Source organism: Centropristis striata, chromosome 3 (assembly GCF_030273125.1).
Source record: "Centropristis striata isolate RG_2023a ecotype Rhode Island chromosome 3, C.striata_1.0, whole genome shotgun sequence".
NCBI classification, from domain to species: domain Eukaryota; kingdom Metazoa; phylum Chordata; class Actinopteri; order Perciformes; family Serranidae; genus Centropristis; species Centropristis striata.
In genome coordinates, this window is record NC_081519.1 from 595,604 (window position 1) to 603,159 (window position 7,556).

General features: G+C 33.9%; 1 protein-coding gene across 1 annotated transcript in view; it reads left to right on the forward strand.

Moving 5' to 3' along the window:
• Nucleotides 1–1,675: 1,675 nt before the first annotated feature.
• Nucleotides 1,676–7,556, forward strand: part of osgn1 (oxidative stress induced growth inhibitor 1) — a 19,947-nt gene continuing 14,066 nt past the window's right edge. The window contains 1 exon segment of the mRNA XM_059329968.1: nt 1,676–1,871. The gene's annotated coding sequence lies outside the window, so the exon portion shown is untranslated.

A 7,556-nucleotide genomic window follows, 5' to 3' on the forward strand; every position in this document is an offset into this window, starting at 1 on the left:
CATGCAAATCCATTCAAAGGTTGTTGAGATATTTCAGCCTGAACCAAAGTGACCAAAAGGAAAAATGTGACTCAACTCCTATTATAGAAGGCTCTGCCTCAGTCTGACCATCTGAGAGTTCCCACTCTGATTACTTTTACAGACACCGACTTAAAAAAAGAGTCAGTTTGTACTTTGTACTTATTGAATTATTGTTCTAAGGAGTTGACGTGACTCAGCATAAACTCAGTAACACTGCCACATTGTGACGTCACTGCACATGTTACAAAATCAACAACAATCAACAATCAACATCACAAATCCATAAAATGTAATAAACTCAATGTTATACACAGGCATAATAAAAATAGAGAAAAAATAAACAAGATTATAAAATGAATCTAATATATAAAGATGTAAGAAAACATGGAAATTGAACAACATAATACAGTTAACTCAAGTCAACAAAGATTAAAAAAAGAATAAATAAAATAAATGAATAAAATTAAACAAGAAAATACAAGAAACCCAATAAACAAAATGTAAAAAAGAAAACAAAAAATGAGCAAAGATAAAATACAAAATAAAAAAAAACAATATATAAAAAGACGTCATAATAAAGGAAAAAAAGGAAAATGAAACAAGAAAAAATATAATTAATCCAATATACAAAGTTGTAAGAAAAAATGAAAAATTTAACAACATGATACAATAAACTGAGTCAACATAGATGTAAAAAAAAAAGATAAATTAAACAAGGAAAATACAATAAACCCAATAAACAATATGTAAAAAAGTAGAAATAAATTAAAAAACACAATATACAACGAACCCAATATATAAAAAGACGCCATAATAAAGGGAAAAAGGGAAATTAAACAAGGAAAATACAATAAACCCAATACACAAAATAAAGAAAACGGAAGGAAAAAAAGAAAAAAATACAACACACCCAATATATGAAAAGACGTCATCATAAAGAAGAAAAATTAAAATCAAACTAGAAAATACAATAAACCCAATAAACAAAATATAAACAAGAAGACCCCCCCCCCCCCCCAAATAAAACAAATCCAATATATAAAAAGATGTCATAATAAAGAAGAAAAAAGGAAAATCAAACAATGAAAATAAAATAAGCCCAATCAACAAAATGTAAGAAAAGAAGAAAAAAAAATACAACAAACCTAATATAAAAAAGACGTCATAAAAAAGGAAAATTAAGAAATTACAATAAACGACTATACAAAGAGATAATAAAAAAAAAAAGAAAAATAAATTAAACAAGGAAATACAACAAACCCAATATACAAATATGTAAAAAGTAAAAAACAAAACAATAAAAAACAAAAAACAATACAATAAACGTAATATATAAAGACGTAACAAAAAAACAGAGGAAAAGAAAAAAAACAGAAATAAAAAAACTACCAAATTAAAAAAATCCCACAGCTGTAACAAAGTATTTGTTTTACTACTTTTATTTAATTTTACTTAATTTCATAGATATTAAATAAAATATCTGAGTGCTTGTTGCGCTTCTGGATTTTTCTGTTACCGAACAGAAGCACTCGGTATTTTCCGTCAGTTACGTCATCCTCGTCTCATCCTCCTCGTTTCTGAAGGGGGCGGGGCGTGGCGGAGCGCCGGGAGCGGATCTGGCCGCTGATTGGCCGGCGGGCCGGGCCGCTGCAGCGCTATATAATGTGTGAGTGTGCAGCTCGGAGCGGCAGCTGCAGCTTCACGACGCACATGTGCGACGGAAACCGGCAACAAGAGCGGGACAAAGCTGCGGAATGAGAGACTGAGAGGAAGAGGAGACAAAAGACTCGGATCTTCATCTTGTGGACGCTGGAGGAGGACGCAGAGAGCCGCATCACCGGGAAGTCTCGGTGAGTAAAACCTTCATCATGGATCTCAGAGCTGCGCGAGGCGCATGCGGGGCTGCGCTACAAACGGTCACCGCGTGCCGGTAAGCTTCATTTATACGGTAAATGTGGGTTAACGGAGCTCACACGGTGAGAGCAGGTCCGGTCTGCTGTCCTCAGCTCACTCTGACGTCATATGAGTCATAGAGTCCACCGGAGCGGCGGTGGGCGGGGGGTCTCTGCAGACAGGCGGACCGGTTACATATACTGGTTATATATACCGGTTATATACTGGTTATATATACTGGTTATATACCAGTCTCAGACTGGACTTCTCCCAGTGAATCCTCATGCAGACAGCCATAGACAGCGCTGCAACAATACTCACATAAACATACATATTTCTACTGGAGTAACAGACTCAGGTTCAGGTTAAATCCATGCATTCACACTGTTATTTAACTTAAAGTATATTTATTTAATTATTACCGGTTTGACTGTGTATCTTGGAATGGAAAGTGATGGTTATGAGGAACTGTGCATGGTTTATTTTCAAAATGTAAAACTTTCAACATATGCTTCTATTGAAAAAATGGCTTTAAGTTTCATAAATAAATTGTAATTTATTTAATGGTCTTATAATAATAATTACAACTGTGTAATACTGTCTACTATAGACAGCGTTGGAAGAAGTACTCAATTATTTCTACTTGTGTAAAAGACTCTGTTTCAAGTTAAATCCATGCATTCACACTGTTATTTAACTTAAAGTATATTTATTTAATTATTACCTGTTTCACGGTGTATTATGGTATGAAGATTGACAGTTGTGAGGAACTGTGCATGGTTTATTTTCAAAAATGTAAAACTTTTAACATATACTTATATGTACACATATAAAAAATGGCTTCAAGTTTCATAAAATAAATCATAATTTATTTAATGGTCTTATAATAATAATAACAGCTGTGTAATACTGTCTACTATAGACAGCGTTGGAAGAACTACTCACATATTTCTACTTGAGTAAAAGACTCTGTTTCAAGTTAAATCCATGCATTCACACTGTTATTTAAGTAAAAGTTATATATATTTAATTATTACTAGTTTCCTGCTATATTGTGGAATGAAAACTGACGGTTATGAGGAACTGTGCATGGTTCATTATCGAATGGTTTAAAGTTTCATAAAAGGAACCATTAAAGTAAACAAAGAAGAGCTTCTATTTTCATTCATTTAGGTGTCATTGTAACTGATATTAATAATAATTATAATAGGCTAATAATTGTGTAATACTGTATATTGTGATATTTTTGGAGGTGGCCAGCGGTAGAAGATATACTCATATATTATACTTGAGTTAAAGTAAATAAAACTTACTCTGTTTCAGTTAAAGCCATGCATTCACACTCTGATTGAAGTTAAAGTTATATACTTAATTAATACCAGTTTCATGACGCATTATGGACTGAAAATTGACAGTTATGAGGAACTGTGCAGTTACTAAAAGTGAAACTTCTTCACATACTTGCATTGAAAAAGTCCAGTTTCATAAAATGAGTCATTGAACCAAACGAAAGAAGAAAAACGTCATTTTCATTCATTAAAGTGTCACTGTAACTGTTAATAACACTGATTGTGCAGAACTGTATACTATTATCTCACACTTTTACTTTTCAAACTTTAAGTACATTTGTCTGATAATGTTTCTGTACTTAAATAGGCTTTTGATTGCAGTATTTTTCTTGTGTAGTACTACTACTTAACACTGAATATTATTATGTAATGAGACTTGACAGCAGCTTCCAGTGGTGGGAGAAGGAGCTGCAGCTGCAGATATTATAGAGATAGTTATTACTTCATAAACTGCTGAGTCACTCTCTAATCATACAAAATCTAAATTGTACTTAAATAGTAGTACTTGTAATGTATTTAGTAAACTTAGGATTGCAGTTGTTTCAAAATATACTTAAAGTATCAAAAGTAAATGTACATATTATCCACTATTTATAGTTTTGTACATATTTATCATGTTTATGATTCTTATTATTCATTTTGTCAAAGTGGAGCTAATTTTTACAACCTTATTTACCACAGTGAAGTTAAATCTACATCATATTTTACTATTTGAATATATTTACACATGCATATTTATACAGTCAGGGACATTATTTTCTTAAATTTCTTGTTCATTTTAATGCCTGGTTCAACTAAAGGTACATTTGTTTGGACAAATATAATGATAACAACAAAAATATCTGATAAGAGTTTAATTTAAGAGCTGATATCTAGACATTTAACATGGTTTTATTCATAATAACCAAAATCATTGTCAAGAAAACCATAGAAAATGTCTAGATATCAGAAATGAAAGAAAACAAGTGTGGTTTAATAATTTTTTCCATGACTGTATGCCCAAAAAACAAAAAAATACTCAATTTAAAATCAAATCAAACAGACAAATGTGACAAATCCTCAAGAGAACCAGGAGCCTGAACATGTTTATCATCTGTGCTTGATAAATTATATAAATAATTAGTCAATTATAAAAAACTAATATTAGACATTATATATTATTTATTATTTGATAATAACTGGCCATTTTAGTCAAGTCAAAGTTTATTTATACACATTTAAAAACAACCTCAGTTGACCGAAGTGCTGTACAGTTATTAAAATATAATATATCATACACAAATAGGTATAAATAAAAACAGTGAAAACAATAAAATACTACAAACAGTAAAAAATAAAAACAGTAAAAAACAATAAAATAAAATAGAATAAAATAGTAATAAAAAAAACTCAATCCAAAACAGTGTTAGAGATAAAAAGACAAATAAAAAAAAAAGTAAAAAAGTAAAAAAAAGAAAGCCAAGGATTCTTGCCTAGCTGGGACTGAACGCCAAGGAGAATAAATAGGTTTTTAATAATGATAATAATTTTAAAGTGATCCCGTCTTTGTTCAGGTTTCTATCTGGACTCTGCTGCTTCAGACTCCAGCAGCGTCTTCTGGTTCTCTCGTTAGATAATTAAATCTCGTTATCCGTCTGCTGCTGGTGGCAGATGGCCGCGGCGCCACCAGCTGACTGCAGGACGCCGCCGGCGCCAGATGGAGCGTTTCTATCGGTGTCGGAGTCAATAAAAACACAACAAAAACACTTTGATTAAAGAGGTTTATTATAATAACTGCAGCTGGATCAGACTCTATCTGCAGCAGAGGAACACGACTCTGACAGATATATTATATATATATTAACGGCCAATATCGGCCTATCAAAGCATATCTGTATCGTGTATATGCTGTCTGATATGTGCCGTTATTAAACCTATTTTTACTCAATATATAATGCAGAAAATGTTGCTTGGTAAAAATGCATATGTATATATTCAGGCTGGGCGATATGGAGCAAAAGTCATATCCCGATATATTTATGCTGAATATCAATATGCGATATATATCCTGATATTTTTATCACAAAGTGAGAGCAAATGTTCAGTCAAAGTCAAATATGACATGTCACAAGTAGTTTTATTGAAACTGTTCATTAAGGGAATATAAATACTGTAGAACAACAGGAGAACCTTTTTTTTTTTTTTTTTTTTTTTAAATCAAAGCTCCATAAAGTGCACATTTAAATAAATAGCCTACAAAATAAAATAGGCCAATCTTTTGGCCCCTCTCTGAAATGAATATATTTATATGAGAAAATAATAATGAACATTACTAAATGACTAAATATGACAAACCCTGGTGAGGACAGCATTTATATCTAAAAAAAGAAAAAACAATTTAACTATATCAATATATTCCATATCACTTTTAAAAATATATGAATGCATATTTTTTATATCGATATATCGCCCCGCCCTAGTATATATAATAACCTCAAATAAATTATTTATTAAAGATTTATGTGTGAGAAAGTAGCTCTCTTGATACATTTAAAGAGTGTTGAACAATTAGTGCACGCGACATTAAACATTTCTATTTTCATTCAAAAACAGCTCAAAAACATTACTGTATCGGCTGCCATGTTATTATCGATTAATTTCTCCCTCTAAAATCAGTATCGGTCTCAACAATCCCATATCGATCGGGCTGTAGTTCAGGTTTATTGACCCTAATAAAAAAACAATAATGTTGCCATTTTCACAAAGATTCAGACTAAAAAAGTGCACAGAAATAAGAAGAGGAGCACAATAAATGGAGTTTTTATCAAACACAATATGGACAGGTGGAATATCTTCTTAAAGGAGATTAAACAATAAGTTACTATGTGAAGATATACTGTAGTAATACTGTAGTAATACTGTAGTAATACTGTAGTAATACTGTAGTAAAAGAGAAGGAGGTCTTGTCCCTTGTTGACAACAAACAACAACAGATTGTTGTGGTGTCCAGCATGTGTCTGTTTGTCCCACTTCCTGCCGCTCATTTACTCAATAAAAGTCAGAAAACAGTGAAACTTCCTGTGTGATTTGACGTCTTTTAATATTTTATTTTATCCGACCGGCAGCCTGAACATTCTGAAGCTTTTCTGTCAGTTTGTTTCTGTGGAAGCTGCTGAATCCTGCAGCTTTAATCTGAACTGATGCTGCAACATTTAAATGTTTTGCATCGTGCAAGTATCTGATTTCAAACTCGACAGGAATCATCATCAGAGAAAGGCGTGTGTGTTTGTGATCGTTTGATATAACTGAGGGTTGCATAACGAGGAGTTGACTGACACACACACACACACACACACACACACACACACACACACACACACACATACACACACACACACACACACACACACACACATATGCATGCCTGCAGGCAGCCACGTGCAGAGGAAGAACCGCTGTGTCATCGTTGCCACAGGTGTGTTGTTATTAATATTACACACCTGTTGGAAGATAAACTGACAGTGAATGAGCTTTAGTGCCGCCAACGTTTGGCTGTTTGGCGTCTTGATGCGCCAAAACCATTCTTCAGTTATTCTGGTTGTGCTCGTTGGTTTACCTGTTGGTTTACCTGTTGGTTTACCTGGTTGTTACCTGATCAGACTGGGAGGAAGCTGGCCCAGCCGGCAACACTCCATCTTCCCTATATCCACTATCTTCTCATTGGAACTTATGTTTTAGTTCTAAGTTCGCCCAAAAATACACCGTTTATCACAGAAAGAAACAGTAAAAACAGGCGTTATCGTTGACATTTTAACTTTCTGACAGTTGTTGAACAGATCAAAGGTTACAAATGTTTACGTTAGAAAAGTAACAATTACTTTATTCTACATTTAAAATGTTCCCAAAAATAAAGCGTTTGCACTAATCAGATCCTAAAAACATTAAATTCTGCTCCTCAGAGATGCTGTGAAGGCTGTTTACACAGAGCAGAGGGGAGAGGACAGGAGAGGCTGTTTACACAGATCAGAGGGGAGAGGACAGGAGAGGCTGTTTACACAGAGCAGAGAGGAGAGGACAGGAGAGGCTGTTTACACAGAGCAGAGGGGAGAGGACAGGAGAGGCTGTTTACACAGAGCTGAGAGGAGAGGACAGGAGAGGCTGTTTACACAGAGCTGAGAGGAGAGGACAGGAGAGGCTGTTTACACAGAGCAGAGGGGAGAGGACAGGAGAGGAGAGGCTGTTTACACAGAGCTGAGAGGAGAGGACAGGAGAGGCTGTTTACACAGAGCTGAGAGGAGAGGACAGGAGAGGCTG